The following is a 20,674-nucleotide window of genomic DNA, read 5'->3' on the forward strand; positions in this document are numbered from 1 at the left end:
CTGGCTTCTGCTGTTCCTCGCATGTGATGGGGGTCTCTCCACATGGCCGGCTCAGATCAGGGGCATCTGCAGGGGGTAAGAGTGGCTGAGGAAGCTGTGTTGATTGTTTATCACAGGCTTTGGAGTTATCTTCTCCTGGTGTCTGAGAGGTCTTCTTGGAGTCAAGCTGATGCTGCGGATCTCACTGCTAATGGATTCCTGAAAAGAACAGGATCCATGAGTGTGGGCCACCTCGGGCCTCTTCAGCCAGCCTTCTAAACAGGAGCTTCTCCTGTGACCAAAGCGAGTGGTAAACAAGACCCCAGGGCTTGGGGACGAAGAGTACAGACCTGACCAGGGCCAGGGCGGGGCATGTGCCCTCAGCTTTCTCACCCATCCACACCTTCCCCGGCTCACAGCCTCCACACACAGCTACCGAGGAACAGAGTGGGTCCCAGGGAGGGAGTCCAAGCCACCACACCCTACTCGTGACACCGTCAGCACTCCTGATTAACAACACTTCATTTCTCTGTTGCATGAAAGGCATCTCCAAAATCAGTGTCCTCCCGTGGGCAAAACATCAGGAAACCCAACCAAAAAGTGTCTGAGAGACCCTGCCCGTGGACACCGAGAGATGCAGACTCACAGTGGTGCACGTGGACTGCCACGATCAAGGCTGTGTCTGCTGGACGGCACTCGGGGCTTCGGGGAGGGGCCAGGACAGACTCTCCCACCCGGGGGTGCCAACCCACCTGGATGCCCTCCCATCCCGGGGAGAGCACACGCTCCTCGGGAGAACAGTCCAGACCTCAAATGCTGACCCTGACCACATGTCCAGCTGAATACCTGCTTCTGAATTGTAAAGGACAGGAGTGTGCCAACAGCTCAGGTAGTGAGATCTCATCTAGATTCTAACCAGCACCTCTTCCATAATGAAGTCACATCAGGCTCTAGACCAGGGAGGGGGTCTTGGGGTTGGGTTCGTGGACCATGCCCATCAGCACACCAAGGAGGCAGGTTTAAACCCCAGATCACCGGCTTTGCCCTCTGAGTCCCATTGGAGGGCCTGGCAACCTGCGTTTCTTCAAGAACGTTTGATTTGGATGCACACGACTTGAGAACCACATTTCAGAGGAGCACAGGGGGACTTAGTCATCTTGCAGCTGTGTCAAAGGCACATGGGTTCCTTTTTCTGTGCTTTCTCTGCCTGGCTGTGGCTAAACCACTAGAAGCCAAGGGATGGGTTTTCCTCAGGAGCACCTGCAGAGGCCAGTTCTGCATAAGCACAGAGTAAACGCTGGATCAAGCCATGTGCAGAGGACATCGTCCTGTGAATCTTCCCTCCTCACTGTGAGACTCAAACTTGTTCCAACATCACTGTCACCCTATAAATCCCAGTCAGAAGCTTATTTCTGGGGAGAGGGAGGGGTTCCTTTATTGTCGTTCAGTGGCTCAGTTGTGTCCAACCCTCTACGACTCCAAGGACTGCACCATGCCAGGCTTCCCTGTCCATCATCTCCCAGGTTTTGTTCAAACTCATGTCCACTGAGTCAGCGATGCCATCCAACCATCTCCTCTTCTGTTGCCCTATTCTCTTCCTGCCTCCAATCTTTCCCAGCATTAGGGTCTTTTCCAATGAGTTGGCTCTTCCACACCAGATGGCCAAAGGATTGGAGCTTCAGCTTCAGCATCAGTCCTCCCAATGAATATTCAGGGTTGATTTCCTTTAGGATTGGCTGGTTTGATCTCCTTGTAGTCCAAGGAACTCTGTTTCCTTTAACATATAGCAATTTGAAGCTGATTATAATCTCCTTGTCCCTAACCCCAAAGAGAAGCAGTATTATTGTGCTGAGATTGGGCGCTGACTTGTTTCTCCGTGAGGTAGCATCTTGTTACATAACCCCTGGGTGATTTTAAAGATGAATGTCAGTGATTACCATCTCCTGGCAGATCATCCTTCTGGGGCCTGAGTTTGGAAATCAAATGACACATCTGGGCCCTGAGATGTCCTACCTGAGCATTCCAGTGGAAGGGGACTCTGGAGGTGACCCAGACCCCTGAGCCCAGGGGCAGGACCATGCTCTCACTGTCCTCAAGAGACAAAGCTTTTATGTTAGAACTTCCTTAGCACAGCAGATTCCACTAAGAAAACCCTCCAGAGTTTCATCAAGGTTAGCATTTTCAGAAGAAAAATAAACCTACGCTCACTTTACCTCTTATAATTTGAAGCTCTGCCTAGGGGGCCCTGAAAACCATCCATCCCCATATCCAGGCCCCTCTGTGGTATATCTGAAAGCTGCATTGTCTGACTGCTTGTATAAGAAAGGATGAGAAACAAACTGTTGAGAAGCCTCACCTCACCCTCTCCCATCTATATGAGGGGGATCGCTGCTCTGCACACTCAGTGTGATGGGAGGATCAGAGGGACCCTGTATCAGGCCGGCCTAGGGCGTGTCATCTGTACCACCATCAACATCACCATTGTAACCTGCATCCAAAAGCTCTCGTTCAAAGTCACTCTATTATAGAAATAGTGGGGACTTGTGAAAAACAATAGTGTAAATATAAACCTAAATGACAGATACAGACACTTTGTTCAGGAAACAGCACGTAGGTACTCAAGGAAGCCCACTAGCTGTGGGGGTCTCACAGAGTGCCAGGCTCTCCCTGAAGATGAGGGGTCCCCTGGAAAGGAGGAGCAGCAAGCTACAGCCCGCCAGTGGTGAGAGCGGGTGCCAGAAGGTTTGAGGAGGGGGCGGCAGGGATCGCATTGCAGGAAGCATGATAGACACAAACATCAAAGCGGCTCAGGACAGAGTGATAGCCTAAGGAGAGACACACCAGGCAGGGGAACCGAACACAAGATGAGGCTGTGCCCTCACCACCAGACTTAAGGCGGAGTGCAAGCCAATGGACAGATGTAACATGAGAAAGGGCACCTTGTAACGCCAAATGACACAACTCAAAATGAAGCTGCGACAATTACGAATACACTGTTGTTGTTGTTGTGTAGTCGCTGAGTCATGTCTGACTCTTTGCAACCCATGGACTGTAGCACCCCAGGCTCCTCTGTCTATGGGATTCTCCAGGCAAAAATTCTGGAACAGGTTGCCATTTCCTCCTCCAGGGGATCTTCCTGACTCAGGAATCGAACTCGAGTCTCCTACAGTAGCAGGCAGATTCTTCACCGCTGAGCCACCAGGGAAGCCACCTATGAATATATACTCACCAAATGATATAGCATCCATCTCATAAAACAGAAATTACAGTGGATGCAAGGAGAAATATACATAAACGAAAACTCACTCCACTATAAATTCAAATCAAAATATCTGAAGTTCAAAGAAGACATAAATAACCTCATTAATAAGATATATGTTATTCAGTCTATATCTTGAAAATATCGACAGCACTGTTTCAAGTGACCAAGGAGCATATTGATAACTTCCCTCATAGCTCAGTTGGTAAAGAATCTGCCTGCAATACAGGAGACCCTGATTCAATCCCTGGGTCAGGAAGATCCACTGGAGAAGGGATAGGCTACCCACTCCAGTATTCTGGCCCGGAGAATTCCATGGACTGTATAGTCCATGGGGTCGCAAAGAATCGGACACGACTGAGTGACTTTCACTTTCACTTTTTAAGGATCTTACATAAAAATTGTATGTGTTAGACTGCAAAGAAAGTCAATTGATCCCAAAAGACAGAAATTTTACAGATGATATTCTTTGATTATACAGATGGTCATTGATTATTCTTTGAGCAATGCAGTAACACACAAACAATTGTCAAAATCTCAATTATTAAAACCTATGCAAAATTTTTAGATAAAATATTAGCAAATAGCATCAGTCAGCCCATTAAAAAATCATTACCATGACACAAGTGGAGTTTATTATAGAAATACAAGAATAGCTCATTAGTAGGAAATTTATTACATTCTATCAAGTTGAAAGTCGAAAGAGAAACATTATATGATCATTTCTAAAGATACTTTAATCTTTCATGAATGGCTTTCTTCACTTAAGCTTAATGTTTTCAAGATTTATCCATGTTGTAGCATGTATTAGTACTTTTCTCTCTATTATTGCTGAATAATTTCCCACTGTATGTATATGCCAGAGTTTATCTGTTGATGGATGTTTGGGTTGTTTTCATTTTTAGCTGTTATGAATAATCGTGCTGTGAACTTTGCTATTGTACTCACTCATCAAAAACAGGGTAGACAACCAATGAATATTTGGTTTGGCTATTGCCACACATGCAATATGAGGGTATGAAGTCAACTGAATGTAAATATGGGGGTTCATTTCTGGACTTTCAGTTCTCTTCTATTGATTTATATGATTATCCTATGCCAGCTGGACTTCCCTGGTGGTTCAGACAGTAAAGAATCTACAGTACCACACAATCTTGATCACTATAGCTTTGTAGGCATTTTTGAAATCAGGGAATGTGAGTCTTCTAAATTTGTTTTTCTTTTTCAAGATTGTTTTGGATATTGTTGGTTTCTTAAATTTACATGTGACTTTTAGGATAAGGCTATCAATTTCTGCAAAAATGATAGTCAGAATTTTGATAGGGATTGTATTGAATTTGTATAGATCAATTAGGGAGTATTGCCATTTTAATAAAATTAAAGCATAGTGTCTTTCCACATATTTAGATCTTCTTAGACATCTTCCAACACAGTCACCCTGGGATGACATTGGTGTTAGCAGGGACCTCTTTAGAGGACTATTTCCTTGATCAATCTGTTAAGCTGTTTGCCTCTTCTGGTGTTATATCCAGCTATTAGGCTCTACTGTCTTCTGATTACTCTATGGTTTTTTGTGTTTTTTTTTTTTTTAAATGCCCTGCGCATAAATTGGAGAAGACAATGGCAACCCACTCCAGTACTTTGCCTGGAAAATCCCATGGACGGAGGAGCCTGGTAGGCTGCAGTCCAGGGGGTCGCTGAGAGTGGGACAAGCCTGAGTGACTTCACTTTCACTTTTCACTTCCATGCATTGGAGAAGGAAATGGCAACCCACTCCAGTGTTCTTGCCTGGAGAATCCCAGGGACGGGGGAGCCTGGTGGGCTGCCATCTATGGGGTTGCACAGAGTCGGCCACGACTGAAGCGACTTAGCAACAAAAGATACTTTAAAGAACGCATTTGGGCAAAAGTCAATAATCATACTTGACCAAGAAAAAAAGCCCTCAATAAAATAAGAATAAGTTAATATTTCTTTAGCGTAATAAAATGTGTTATTCTCAGCCCAGAGGCCATTCCACACCTCTTAGGGAAACACTGGAGGCATTTTCCCAACTGAAATCAAGTATCAGGTGGCACTTCCCTGGTGGTCCAGTGGTTCAGACTCTGACCTTCCAATGCAGGGGTTACAGGTCCAATCCTTGGTTGGGGAACTAAGATCCCACATGACAGAACTTTTTCTTAATGTGCAAAACATCAAATATAAAGCAAGAATGTCCACTATTACTACTGTTATTTAACATTGTGCCTAATAGACAATTAAATAAGAAAAGAGGAAAATTAAAATTATAAAATTTGGAGAGCAGAGTTAATCTTTGTTTTTAGATGAGACTAGAAATACATGAAAAATATCTATAAACAATAACAGAATTTAGTAACAGAATGGTACAAAATGAATACACTATAATTAGTTGATTATGTTCAATAAGAAGATAAAAGGAGATAAAAGACTTCATTTATCCCAAACTGGGATTAGCAGATGCAAACTAGTATATATAGGATGGACAAACAGCAAAGTCCTACTGTAGCACAGGGAACTACATTCGATATCCTAGGATAAACCATAATGGAAAAGAATACGTATATATATTTGTATATACATGAATCACTTTGCTGTATAGCAGAAATTAACACAACATTGTAAATCAACTATACTTCAATAACAAATAAATTAAAAAGAAAAGGACCTCATTTATAATCATAAAAAATTAAATAGCTGAGAATAAACGTAACAATAAATGTACAAAACACGTGTGAAGAAAACTATAAAACACTCCTCAAAATCATAAAATAAGTTTAAACAAATAGAAAGATCTTTTTTTCAACTAGGAAAACTTGGTAACAAAAAGATGTTTTGTTAATTATGTAACTTTAGGTTAAACATGTAAATTTCATTCTAGTAATACAAATATTGTTAAGGGTGTCTACTGTTATTGTTTGTTTACTCTGAAGTTCATGTGGGAAAATAAATAAGGATAAATGGGAACTCTGAGCTGGAAGAGCCATGAGAGAATGAGCCTCACTGCATACTGAAAGTGAAAGCCTCAATAATTAACACAGTGGGCAGTGACACTTGTGATCTGAACTAAGATCAGAAATAGCCCCAACCATACACAGGAATTTAATACCTGATGAAAATGGCATCTCAAAACAGTAGGTCAGTTCAGTTCAGTTTGGTCACTCAGTCATGTCCAACCCTTTGCGACCCCATGGACTGCAGCACACCAGGCTTCCCTGTCCATCACCAACTCCCGGAGCTTGCTCAGACTCATGTCCATCGAGTCAGTGATGCCATCCAACCATCTCATCCTCTGTTGTATCCTTCTCCTCCTGCCTTCAATCTTTCCCAGCATCCTGGTCTTTTCAAAACAGTCAGTTCTTTGCATCAGGTGGCCAAAGTATTGGAGTTTCAGCTTAACATCAGTCCTTCCAATGAATATTCAGGACTGATCTCCTTTAGGATGGACTGGTTGGATCTCCTTGCAGTCCAAGGGATTCTCAAGAGTCTTCTCCAACACCGCAGTTCAAAAGCATCAATTCTTCAGGGCTCAGCATTCTTTATAGTCCAACTCTCACATCCATACATGACTACTGGAAAAACCATAGCTTTGACTAGACGGACCTTTATTGGCAAAGTAACGTCTCTACTTTTTAATATGTTGTCTAGGTTGGTCATAACTTTTCTTCCAAGGAGTAAGGGTCTTTTCATTTCATGGCTGCAGTCACCATCTGCAGTGATTTTGGAGCCCAGAAAAATAAAGTCAGCCACCGTTTCCACTGTTTGCCCATCTATTTGCCATGAAGTGATGGGACCAGATGCCATGATCTTAGTTTTCTGAATGTTGAGCTCTAAGCCAACTTTTTCACTGTCCTCTTTCACTTTCATCAAGAGGCTCTTTAGTTCTTCTTTGCTTTCTGCCACAAGGGTAGTGTCATCTGCATATCTGAGGTTATCGGTATTTCTCTTGGCAATCTTGTTTCCAGCTTGTGCTTCATCCAGCCCAGCATTTCTCATGATGTACTCTGTATATAAGTTAAATAAACAGGGTGAAAATATACAGCCTTGACATACTCTTTTTCCCATTTGGAACCAGTCTGTTGTTCCATGTCCAGTTCTAACTGTTGCTTCCTGACCTGCATACAGATTTCTCAAGAAGCAGGTCAGGTAGTTTGGTATTTCCATCTCTTTAAGAATTTTCCACAGTTTGTGGTGATCCACACAGTTAAAGGCTTTGGCATAGTCAGTAAAGCAGAAATAGATGTTTTTCTGGAACTCTCTTGCTTTTTCAATGATGGATGTTGGCAATTTGATCTCTGTTTCCTCTGCCTTTTCTAAAACCAGCTTGAACATCTGGAAGTTCACAGTTCATGTATTGTTGAAGCCTGGTTTGGAGAATTTTGAGCATTACTTTACTAGCGTGTGAGATGAGTGCAATTGCGTGGTAGTGTGAGCATTCTTTGGCATTGCCTTTCTTTGGGACTGAAATGAAAACTGACTTTTTCCAGTCCTGTGGCCACTGTTGAGTTTTCCAAATTTGCTGGCATATTGAGTGCAGCACTTTCACAGCATCATCTTTTAGGTGTTGAAATAGCTCAACTGGAATTCCATCACCTCCACTAGCTTTGTTTGTAGTGATGCTTCCTAAGGCCCACTTGCCTTCCCATTCCAGGATGTCTGGCTCTGTCTGGCTCTAGGTGAGTGATCACACCATTGTGGTTATCTGGGTCATGAAGATCTTTTTTGTATAGTTCTTCTGTGTATTCTTGCCACCTCTTCTTAATATCTTCTGCTTCTGTAGGGTCCATATCATTTCTATCCTTTATTGAGCCCATCTTTGCATGAAATGTTCCCTTGGTATCTCTAATTTTCTTGAAGAGATCTCTAGTCTTTCCCATTCAATTGTTTTCCCCTATTTCTTTGTGCTGATCACTGAAGAAGGCTTTCTTATCTCTCCTTGCTATTCTTTGGAACTTTGCATTCAATGAGTATATCTTTCCTTTTCTCCTTTGCTTTTCGCTTCTCTTCTTTTCACAGCTATTTGTAAGGCCTCCTCAGACAGCCATTTTGCTTTTTTGCATTTCTTTTTCTTGGGGCTGGTCTTGATCCCTGTCTCCTGTATAATGTCATGAAACTCCGTCCATAGTTCATCAGGCACTTTGTCTATGAGATCTAGTCCTTTAAGTCTAATTCTCACTTCCACTGTATAATTGTAAGGGATTTTATTTAGGTCATACCTGAATGATCTAGTGGTTTTCCCTATTTTCTTCAATTTAAGCCTGAATTTGGCAATAAGGAGTTCATGATCTGAGCCACAGTCATCTCCCGGTCTTGTTTTTGCTGACTGTATAGAACTTCTCCATCTTTGGCTGCAAAGAATATAATCAGTCTGATTTCGGTATTGACCATCTGGTGATGTCCATGTGTGGAATCTTCTCTCGTGTTGTTGGAAGAAGGTGTTTGCTATGACCAGTGCGTTCTCTTGGCAAAACTCTATTAGCCTTTGCCGTGCCTCATTCTGCACTCCAAGGCCAAATTTGCCTGTTACTCCAGGTGTTTCTTGACTTCCTACCTTTGCATTCCAGTCCCCTAATGAAAAGGACATCTTTTTTCGGTGTTAATTCTAGAAGGTCTTGTAAGTCTTCATAGAAATGTTCAGCTTCAGCTTCTTCAGCATTACTGGTAGGGGCATAGTCTTGGATTACCATGATAGTGAATGGTTTGCCTTGGAAATGAACAGAGATCATTCTGTTGTTTTTGAGATTGCATCCAAGTACTGCATTTCAGACTCTTTTGTTTACTATGATGACTACTCCATTTCTTCTAAGGGGTTCTTGCCCACAGTAGTAGATAAGATGGTCATCTGAGTTAAATTCACCCATTCCAGTCCATTTTAATTCGCTGATTCCTAAAATGTCAGCGTTCACTCTTGCCATCTCCTGTTTGACTACTTCCAATTTGCCTTGATTCATGGACCTAACATTCCAGGTTTCTATGCAATATTGCTCTTTACAGCATTGGACCTTGCTTCCATCAGCAGTCACATCCACAACTGGGTGTTGTTTTTGCTTTGACTCTGTCTCTTCATCCTTTCTGGAGTCATTTCTCCACTGATCTCCAGTAGCATATTGGGCACCTACCGACCTGGGGAGTTTATCTTTCAGTGTCATACATTGTTTCCTTTTCATACTGTTCATGGGATTCTCAAGGCAAGAATACTGAAGTGGTTTGCCATTCCCTTCTCCAGTCGACCACATTTTGTCAGAACTCTCCACCATGACCCTTTCATCTTGGGTGGTCCTACATGGCATGGCTCATAGTTTCATTGAGTTAGATAAGGCTGTGGTCCATGTGATCAGATCAGTTAGTTTTCTATGATTGTGGTTTTCAGTCTGTCTGCCCTCTGATGGATAGGGATAAGAGGCTTATGGAAGCTTCCTGATGGGGGAGACAGGTAGGTAGGTAGGTAGAAGATGGTAGGTAGAAGATGACTATCACAAAGTGTTTGTGGAACAAAGCACAGGCAACAGAAGTAAAATCAGACAAGTAGGGGGACTACATGAAATTTCAAATCTTCTGTGTATCGAAGGACACAGCCCACAGTGAAAAGTCAGATTATAAAATAGGAGCAAGTATTTGCGAACCATGTATCTGCAATAGGGCCAATATCCAGAATACATAAAGAATTCTTATATTCAACAGCAATGATGATTTAAAAAGGGAAAAGGACTTGAGACATTTCTCCAAAGATTATACTCAGGAAGCCAACTAGCTACTTGAATATCACAGAAAGGCAGTCAGAACTGTCCTTTTTTTGTTTAATTTTTATTATGTTTAATATTTATTATTGTTGATGTACAAAGTTGTGTTACTTTATGCTGTAGAGCAAAGTGAATCAGTTATACATATACATATATCCACTCTTTTTTAGATTCTTTTCCCATGTAAGTCATTACAGAATATTGAGCAGAGTTTCCTGTGCTATCCAGTAGGCTCTCATTAGTTACCTATTTTATATATAGCAGTGTGTATATGTCAACCACAATCTCCCAATTTATTACTTCCCTCCACGCTTCCCCTTTGGTCACTGTAAAGTTTGATTTCAAGATCTGTGAGTATGCCTTTTTTCTTTTTCTGTATTTATTTATTGGCTGTGCTAAGTCTTAGCTGTGGCACACAGGGTCTTTGTTGAGGCAAGTGGAATCTTTAGCATCTTAGTTGCGGCCTGTGTGATCTGGTCCCCTGATCAGGGATTGAACCTGGGCCCCCTGCATTGGGAGCACAGAGTCCTAGCCACTGGATGCCCAGGGAAGTCCCTGTGAATCTGCTTGAGACGTCACTCTTCACCCATCTGACTAGCGGACACTCTGACGTTTGCCGAAGTGCTCTGCAGGCAAGGCCGTGGTGAACAGGCAGTGGTCAGCATTGCTGATGGGCGGTGGGCTGGCGAAGCCCTTTGAGGGGCAATAGGGCTGTGTCCACCAGAATTAGGAATGCCGTGATGAATACCTTAGACACATGCTGGAGAGGTTAAAATGTCACATGTGGAAGCTTGCAACATTGTTTAATAGCCAAATACTGGAAGCAACTCGGTGTCTATCGTTCAGGTCCTGCTTCAATTGTGTGGCATCTGTCCAGGACAATGCCATGAGATGTGACACATGAGAGCGATCCGTATCGCACCTCTCCTCTGCCTGAGACCCTCTGATGGCTGACTGTGGCCCCCTGATTTCCCTCCCCTCCTTTGACAGTCCACCTTGCTTTTCTCCAGTTGCATGGCCTTTTCCCTGTACCTCAATCATGCGGGTCAGCCTCCCACCTCAAGGCCTTTGTACAAGCCATTCCCTCAGCCTCCCCAGAGAATCCCAGAGCTCACCCCCTCACCACCGTTAACTCTGCTTAAGTGTCACTTTCTCCACAAGGCCACCTCTGACCACTCCATCTAAAATCTAAGTCCCCACCTGACATTTCCAATCTCCATTATCTTGCTCTATGTTTTCAATTACTTTTATTATATTCTAACACAACATATAACTTATATGTTTATTGTCTGCTTTATGTGCCTCCCCCAAGATATCGATGCCATGGGGCAGAAATTGTCATCAGTTTTGTTGACTTCCATAACCCTATGGTATACACCAGTACTTGGGCCTATTTATTGTTGTTTAGTCACTTAGTTATGTCCAACTCTTTGTGATCCTATTGACTACAGACCGCCAGGCTCCTCTGTCCATATAATTCTTCAGGCAAGAATACTGGAGTGGGTAGCCACTTCATTCTCCAGAGGATCTTCCTGACCCAGGGGTCAAACCTGAGTCTCCTGCATTGCCAGGCAAATTCTTTACCACTGAGCTAACTGGAAAGCCCTATTTGGCATGTGAAAAGTGAAAGTGAAAGTCACTCAGTCATGTCTGATGCTTTGCAACCCCATGGACTATATAGTCTATGGAATTCTCCAGGCCAGAACACTGGAATGGGTAGATTTTCCTTTCTCCACGGGATCTTCCCAACCCAGGCATCAAACCCAGGTATCCTGCATTGCAGGTGGATTCTTCACCAGCTGAGGTACCAGGGAAGCCTCAATTGGCATGTAGTTGTTGTTTAGTCACTAAGTCGTGTCTGACTCTTTGTGACCCCATGGACTGCAGCATACCATGCTTCCCTGTCCTTCACTATCTCCTGGAGCTTGCTCAAACCCATGTCCATTGATTCAATGATGCTATACAACCATCTCATCCTCTGATGACCACTTCTCCTCCTTCCCTCAATCTTTCCCAGCCTCAGGGTCTTTTCAAATAAGTCAGCTGTTTGCATCAGGTGGCCAAAGTATTGGACCTTTAGCAACAGTCCTTCCAATGAATATTCAGGTTTTATTTCCTTTAGGGTTGACTGGTTTGATCTCCTTGCTGTCCAAGGGACTCTCAAGAGTCTTCTCTAGCACCACAATTTGAAAGCATCAGTTCTTTGGTGTGGCATGTAGTAGGTGCCTAATAAATGTACATTTCCAAGTGAATGATTGATTGAGCATGTGATATAGAAAAGATCCAAAAGCATATTAAGTGAAAGAGCAAGTTAAAAGACAGTAATTGCTCTGCATGTAATATTTTTAAGAAATAAAGAAAAAAGGTTAGGAATTTATACTTGCAGGTATATGCATAATGAAACTTGGAAGTCTACAGGAAAAAAATGAGTATCAGTGGTTACCTCCAGGGAGGGGTGTGGACTGGAAAGAAGGGCCCAGAGTAGGAAGACTGTGATGTCTGGACCTTTATTTAAATTACACGAATATTTCTTATTCAAAATATTCAATTATGTGTGCACACACACACACACACAAAGACTGACATCAGAATCCCCAGGCAGGATGATCCTGTGATTCAGCTGCTCTGAGTAGGGCCTAAGGAATTTACATTTTCAGCAAGCTCCCCACCCATCCTGGAGACAGGTCCGCTGCAGACCACACTCTAGAACACTCCCTGCTCCCTTGTTCCTCTCCTGACCCAAGAAGCTCTACAGACGGTTTAGCACTATGATGGCTCCTCTGGACATATCAAAGGATGGCGGAGGCACCAGGGCCCTTTGCAGCTAGAGCCACACTCTCAAGGGGCTTCCTGGTGTGGACCCTCCACTTCACCCACAGTTGAACGCAGGACCCCCAGAGGGCTGTCATCTTCAACTGAGAGAGTTCTACATGGTGGCAGTCTCTCTGCATCTCAGGCTCCTGAACTGTGCACAGTGTCAGCAGAGTGGCTGCGAGGGTCCCTGTGGTCTTGGTGACCACACACTGATCTCGTCCCCAGCTGGTCCTCCTGTTTGCCAGGGCAACGTAATCAGTGAAGTGTTCCTCTTAATGCACAGAGGACAGATCGTCCTAACAGCCCTTCCTGGGGATGCGAACAGTGGTTAGGACCTGGCATGTCTACTAGAGAGAGCCCCCCTTCCCCAGCAAGGCCACAGCTTCACTTGATGCAAGTGAAGGACACAAGTCTTTCCCTGGGTCATTCAGAGACTGGAGAAGCAAGTGTAGAGAAAACAGAACAGGACCTCGTCACACACAAAAAGGGACGAACCTGCCAGATGCTTCATATCTGAAAAGAATCTTCACTTCTATTAACCTTAGATTGATTCCTAAAGAAAGGGGGGCATTTAATAAGGGGGGGAAAGTGTGCTGTTTCATGACCACCACTTCCTTAGTATAATAAAAAGGCACTAGACTCTCAACATTTTACTTTCATTTCAGAAAATGTTTTTTGCATGATCTCTGTGTTAGAACTTTCAAGATGATTCTATTTCTGGAACACACTTTCTGACATGGTTTCTAATTGACTTCAAGTCTGTCATGACTTTGACATGTTATACGATACATTAAAATTAATAGCTTCCTGGGTCTTATGAGTTTCTTCCTTAAATTTCCAAAGACAGCCCTGGCTTTCTCTCAGACTGACCAATCACAAGCAGTTCTGTGACTGCAAGACAGGAGACAATTTTTGCAAATGTTTAAAAATGAGGCTGTGTCTGCCAGCGGGCTAGAGTTGGTGAGTCTTAGGTCTTTAAGAAACAGTTGGTCCTGTCTGTACTATTGTCTCCCCAGCAGGCCATCTGTGTGGGAGCTGAGTCACTATGGTGTAAGACTGCAGGGAAAGACATAGGATCACCGGACATACACTTGTCTGGCTGTCTTGGGTCTGTTCCCTGGATGAGGTGGAAAGGCTTGATTAATGACAGACTTGTTGAACATGAAAAAGAACAAAGCCCGGATTTATTCTTGGCATTCTTCTTCCTAGGGGTTGCGGGGTGATGTAGTAATTAATTTATAGCTTTGTAGCAAGGCAACATGAGAGGAGTTTAATTCACAAGAACAATGCAGATGGAGAGTGTAACCCAGGGTACTGGGCATAGAAGGGTCTAGAAGGAAGCTCAGGCAAAAGGTGAGTTCTTCCATAAATGATACAGATTCACTACTAGTTACTACCTAGGTTCACCGCCCCTCAAGGTGTCCTGAGAGACACTTACCTTGACTAAAGGAACAGAGGTCTGTGGCAAATGCTTCTGAAACCCCGGTGGAGCTTGCTTATTACCTGCTGCGGGCTGATCGCTACCCTGGTGGAGGAGCAGGCCTCGCCAGGTGTGCAGAGGACTCAGAGCCCCTGAGGTTCGCCTGCCATCCTCCCAGTTTCCCCAGCCCCCACTCCCCACCACCCCACCCCCCCACGCTCGCCTCGCGTTATTTCTGACAGGTCACGTCTGTGCACCCTGGGACACCCCTCCTTGGAAGGCACCCTCTCCAACTCCCAGACACATCCCCCTCCCTTCCTCAGCATCTCCCAGGACACACCTCCTTCCCCCCACCAGACCCAGGCACAGCCCTCCTCCTCCCAGAAACACCCCCCCCACAAGCACACACCCCCCCTTCCCAGCACCCCCAGTGACACACCTCCTCCCCCTCCGCTGCAAACCCGGGACACACCCCCTCCCCTCTCCCCAGTCCCAGGACACACCCCTCCCCAGCCCCAGGGTACACCCTCCCCAGCCCCCAAGACACACCCCTCCCCCTCCCCAGCCGCCCGAGGACACACCCCTCCGCTCCCCAACCCGGACCGGACGCTCAGGCTCCCTCCGCCGCAGGCCGACTAAACTGAGAAGTCTTCCCACCGCCCTCGCGCAGGCTCCTGGCCTCCGGTTGCGCGCTCTCCGTGCCCGGCGCTCCGCCAACGAGACAGAATTCAGAGGCCGGCGCTGCGAGCCGAGCAGGACTGAGTCCTGAGGCCCGAGACGAGCTGTTTCGGGGCAGGAGGTGTCTGCAGCGAGGCCGGTTAGTGCAGGCGGCGCGGGGCGCGGGTCATGCGGGGCCGGGGCGGGGTGCGCGCGGAGTCCCGGCCGACTTCCGGCAGGTCGGCGGGGCCGGGTCAGCGAGTGCTCCCGCCTGTCCTTCCTCCTCCGTCGGCTCTGGGGTCGGGGAGGGGGTCCTGCGCGCTAGACTTCTCCGAGGTTAGAGCAGCGGTGGGGGAGGGGAGAGAGGCTAGAGGCTGAGGTTCCCCACCCCCGCCCTTTTCCTTTAAAAAGTGACACTTTGTAACATGCTAACCATTCATGGACTATCTGTTTGATACTTGTGCTATTGCTTAAGCAACTGCATCCAAGAAAAATAAAAAGAAACCTAAAAATGTGAAAAAATAAAAAATAAAAAACGGAGACGTTAAAAAAAAAAAATGACACTTTGACAAAAGCTCCTTCAAGCGTTTGTGCTCCTGGAGCGGCTTGCACCGGTTTGGTGTAGCCGGATGCCCCTGCAGTCTCTCCATCGCTGGTCCAAGGAGACGGAAACTCTCCCAGGAGAGCGGTCCCTGACAGCCTGGCTGCGGATCCCCGGCTGAATGAACTTCAGCTGGAAACGGTTTGCCCGAGGGTTCGGGATGCCTCTCTCCAAGAGGAATCCGGGAGCTCTCTCACTGGACGCTCTTAAGTTGCCTCCAGATTGTTTGCCTGCTTGTTTTCTTGGGTGTCACCTGGTTGCATCCCTTTGTCTGGTGGAGTCCTCCTGTTCCCCTGGAAGGCCCTGGGATGGGGTCCGCGCCTTGGTTAGGGTTCAGTTGGCTGTGCTCTCAGGCATCAAGTGGCAGGCCGAGCACAATGGGAAGAATGTATTCCTGATGACTCGCCTACCCTAGAAAGACTAGCTAAAACCTGATGGTTTTATGGAAAGCTTTGCTGTCACTGTTTTATAAGTACTCGGTGTTGGTGAGTTCTTGAAAGTAGCTAATCCAGAGGTAGCCAGCATGACTTGTAGGGAGAAATTTCCCCCAAACTTCCTGTGCCGTGAGCGTGGAGACCCTGACACCTGGGCTCACAGGGATGTTGAAGTCACTGCCCTTCTGACAGGCGGGTGGTCTGTGGATGGTCGAGGGTGGCCATGGTGACAGTGATGGGCGGGGGTGGGGAGGACTGCCTGGGGAAAGGCTGGAGCCTTCTGTTCTGCCTTCTGGTGAAGGAGAGAGGTGTCAGGGTGCTGGAATGTTGTGAAACATGCTGGTAGGTTACCCTGAGTCTCTTTCCACCTGATGAAAAGACTTTTATGGCCCTTCTCACTCTTCCAGGTGGAGCTCAGTGGGTGCTTGTTTGTTTCTGCTCCCAGTAAACCTGCAAGAAATCTCATGACCCAGCAATTTCTAAAGGCAGGTCCTGGCTTCTAACAAAGGCAAACAGGTTATTTTCATCCACTCTAGAGCCTTGCATTTTTCTCCGGCCATTGTTTTAGAGGTTCCATGAAGATATTATGAACGCGCACTAAGGCCCTCCCCTCACCTCCTCCTGCAGTGGACAGTTATCTTTGGGTGTCTGGTGAAGATTACTGCCAATGCAGTACCAGGCTCTAAAAGAGCATGTTTCTGAAAAGACTAGCTACTGGACATTAGTGCCACTAACAGCAATGCAATTTTTCACTGTTCCTTTAAGAATGAGGCCTGCTTTGATCAGCAGTGTTTTCATTTGTTGCTTATGTGTTTGTAGTGTGGTTTCACTGGGCCTGTTTTCCCTTCTTGCTATTGATAATCTTCCTTCATTTAAATGAAATCACAGACTGGAATTAGCAGCAGCCATGCTCTCTGGGGCTAAAATTAGAAAAGCCAACGGAACTTTTCAGGCATATCCTTCTTGTCTCTAAAAGATTCTGCAGTCTCTCCTGAGACTCCCACTTTAGCAGTTACTGTAAGAAGCCGCTTAAATACTCTTTAAGATAGCGTTTTTATTTGGACCATTTTTTTCCCCTTGAGCTTTAATCATGCTTTACAAATACCTGTTGAACGTTGTTCCTCTGAGGTGCCCAGAGGCACATCCAATACATTTACCAGCCCTCCAAACACTATATAGTTAACTCTTTGAATGCTTCCTTTAAAAACAATAAATAAATAAACAAGCGAAAGCTCCAGTGGTGCTTGCAGAATACAGCCCTGGGTCCCCTGATGTGATGGCAGATGGCAGTCGCTGTGGCTTCGTTTATGCCCAGGATGAGCTTGGTGCCTTGTCAATTAATCATGAATTGAATAATGGATGTCTCACACCTTGGGCTGCCCTTGATCTCCAGCTATAAATTGAAGGATAGGTTACTCCTGAGGTCTGGTTCGCTTGAAAACTCTTCCAGAGACTATTGAGCGGCTCCACAGCTGGGGCCAATAAAGGCGTGACACAGAGCACAGATGGGGAGAAGTGGTGATCCGTTCGGCTCCTCTGGCCCTCCATGCCGGCTGGGCCGCCGGGCACTCCCCACTCGCTGGTCAGCGCCAGGGCCGTGGGGTGGAGGAAACAGTGGCTTTCTGTGAATGTAATTAAACTTGCCTCTGCCAGCTGCCTGTGGTATTCGCGAATGTTTTCCTAAGCAAGGCTGTTCCCTGCTTTATCTGCCCGCTGTGGTTTGCGGCCCGCGCAGCCCCTTCCTGGATGGTTGAGCTCTGATGTCATGCGTGCTCTCAGCCTCGCGGGTTTGGGGGCTCCCCCCCCCCGGTGCCCAGGAAGCAGCCTGTCCACTGCAGAACATTCCACTGCCGCAAGACCAAAGCCACCTCATGATTTGCGGCTGGTGTGACTTGGGGCTGCTTGGAGATGATTTAAAAGGAAGGTTATGGGTGCGTGAAGTGAGGGTAAAGAAAATGTATCCACATGGCTCCAGCTTGGACTTTTAATTTTTTTTTTCAACGTGGAAGTTGTTGGCTGAGTTGGCTCACGATATTTTCCCCATTTTTTGCTCTTTTATTACTTAGAGCAGAAGAGCTATACTATTTCCTGTAGGCCTGACCTCAGCATTATTCCTCAAACGTGACACAGTTTTCATGCTTCAGAAAACAGGGGACATAGGGTTTCTCTGCTGGGCTCTTCACAAGCTGGAGACCGTTGTCAGAGAAGAGGCTTGGCTCTCTCTGATGAGGAGGGAGGCACCCCATGTCAAGTGTGGGGGCTGTCAGTGAGGAAAGGGGCAGGTCTAGGCAGCCTCTGTGGACCCCCTGGCTGGGCAGAAGCAGTGGCAGGATGCACGTTCCCTGGGTAGGGTGCGGAGCTGGTGCCAGCCCACCTGCCGAGGGCTCTTCACCTCGTGATCAACAGAGGGGCATGGACGCCCTACCAGGCTCCAGCAGCGGTGGGATGGGCGCCTAGAGCCGTCTGAGGTCCATGCGTCATCCCTGGGGCCCGGCTGCCGTCTCCTGCCTCTCCTCTGTGCCCGACCACAAACTGGCAAGTGAGCCAGCTCTTGTGGCTGAGCTAGTTCCCAGCTCTCTGTCCAGTGTGAGCTTGGGGGAGCCAGTATCTGTTACTTAGCTTGGTGACTCACCCGCGACCTCTTCCAGTGTTCAGGGTACAGGCTGTGGCCTAACAGTCCTCTACAGACCACCAAGCATTGCTCCCAGCACCCAGCCTGGGCCGCGCAGCGGCGGGAGGGGCTCTGGGGAAAGCGCGCCCCGGCCCTGGGCAGCTCTGGGTCTAGGTCAGAGGGCCATGACCCCGAGGCCGTGGAAGGCTGTGCTTCCTCCAGGTTGGTCTGTTTGAGTCTGTGTACTGAGGGGCTTAAAGGAACGCTTGTGGAGATCAAATTAGTGTGGTTTATGAGGAAAAAACAACCAGAGCACCGGCGAAACGTTAAGAAGGCAGCAGTGTGTGACAAGAATGAAATGACAGCGTTCAGCCCAGGGCCACCTTGAGCAAACCACTTCACGTTGATCAAGCAGTTCAGGACATCACCTCGTGTCCTTGATGGATGTGCTGTCGTCTGACTGCCAGGATGAGGCGCAGAGGCGGGAAGAGCAGAGCGTCGTTTCATTTTCCTCATTCTGGGGCTCGCAGCGTGCGGCCGGTCCAGTCTGATCAGACACAGAGCGTCTAGCTTCAAACCTTGTTCTCTTTCCACGGCAGCAAGTGGACCCCACGACTCTCAGCCTCCATGGACTGCACTCTCTTTATTTGCAAAAATGAGACATTTGGCCTAGAATATAACAGTCCATTCCAGCTTAAATTCTAGGTCTGGTGAATCACTGGCTGGAAGGGACTCTAAGAAGTCATTTAGTCATATTGCTTGCTTCCAGCAGGACTCTTATCTAAACTATTTTGAAAAGAAAATATCCCCCCACCTCGCTTTATTATTATTTTTTTTAACAATCCCAGGGTCAGAGAGTGTGAGCGCGTCCTGGAGGGAGAAGGGAGATAAGGGACAAGGGCCCAGCGTCGACGCCCAGGGTGGTGTGTCCGGCCTCGGCAGACAGGAGAGCCCCGTCCCGGGGGAGGAGGTGGAGTAGGAGCGGAGAGTCCTGCACAGGCTCGGGGCTTGGGGGGCGTCCGGTGGGGACAGCTCAGCAGGGGTCGTTGTGCCAAGAGGCAGAAAGAACAGAGTGGCTCAGGAAAAGCCCTCCAGTTCCCTCGGGGCTGGGGAGCGCCGTGACCGTGGCTCGGGCCCCGGGAGTCTGCTCAGAGACAGCGCAGGCGTCCTCTTCATCTGTGAGTGTGAGAGGTGGCCGCTCGCGCCCGCCCTCTGCGTGGGGCTGGGAGGACAGGCTTGTCCCTGCGACAGTGCCTGCTGGGGCCCGCTCGGAGGAGCCCCAGCCCGTCCGCCTTCCCGGTGCCAGGTGGGTTCTGGCGGGCTTCCAAGGGTCAGGGTCATTGGAGAAACAACCAATTCGGTCTCCTGTTCCCAAATTACTCAGCTGACTAGGCTGTCACTGTAGAAGATGTGTCCACCTCCCCCTTTCTCCTGGTTTCTCTCCCGGGGACAGATGTTGGGAGAACAGGAGTGACTTTGGAGCCAGGAGCCTGAGCCATGGCCGCATCTCAGCAGCTCAGTTACAACTGAGCGCCTTGAGGCTCAGCTGCCCTGCTCCTCAGCATCTCCGCCCCGAAGTGGGGAAGTAATAACACCCCCGCCCAGGAAGTTCGGTGCTCCTGGGATCCGCGGGAGGAGCATGGAGAACCATCCTCGTCTGCGGAAGCAGCCCGCCTTCAGGTCTTGTCTTTGAGCTGTGAGTCATGGAGGTTTCTTTTTTCTCTGCCTTAATTCCATTCACAGGCCCACCTCACAATGATGGTAGTTTTTCCGTCCTTGCTACATGTCAGGCACATAGTCATGTTTAATCCTCATGAAAATACCATGAAGTGTATTTGTTACCCCCATTTTATTACGTGGAAATGATGTTCTAATGAGGATAAGCATTTTGCCCAAGATCACGGGCTAATAAACAGCAGAGGGAAAACGGAAACTAAGGCAGCCTACCCAGTCCCGTGCGGAGACCCAGGGCCTCCCTGCCGGGCACAGCCCCACCCTCATGTTCCAGGAGTGGCCTGTCAGCTGCACAGGGTCCTCCTCTCCACTGCTGCCCGACCGCAGCCTCCTCTACCCTCCGAGTCCGAGCTGGCTCCTTGGCTTCCCCATGCTCCCTTCCACTTGGGTCTCCTCTCCCCTCCTCCCCT

At 47.2% G+C, this 20,674-nt stretch overlaps 1 protein-coding gene across 18 annotated transcripts in view; it reads left to right on the forward strand.

Moving 5' to 3' along the window:
• PALLD (palladin, cytoskeletal associated protein) overlaps positions 1-20,674 on the forward strand; it is a 373,633-nt gene that overhangs the window by 109,773 nt on the left and 243,186 nt on the right. For 3 of the 18 annotated variants that reach the window (XM_081494745.1, XM_081494734.1, XM_081494755.1), the window contains exon 1: positions 14,856-15,044. The exons of 12 other annotated variants lie outside the window; for them this stretch is intronic. The gene's annotated coding sequence lies outside the window, so the exon portion shown is untranslated. Of the gene's footprint in view, positions 1-14,854; positions 15,045-20,674 lie in introns of those variants that run through there. 3 more of the 18 variants (XM_081494890.1, XM_081494843.1, XM_081494798.1) reach the window with 3 other exon arrangements.

Source organism: Giraffa tippelskirchi, chromosome 1 (genome assembly GCF_054371585.1).
Source record: "Giraffa tippelskirchi isolate mGirTip1 chromosome 1, T2T-mGirTip1v1.2.pri, whole genome shotgun sequence".
Classification (NCBI taxonomy): Eukaryota; Metazoa; Chordata; class Mammalia; order Artiodactyla; family Giraffidae; genus Giraffa; species Giraffa tippelskirchi.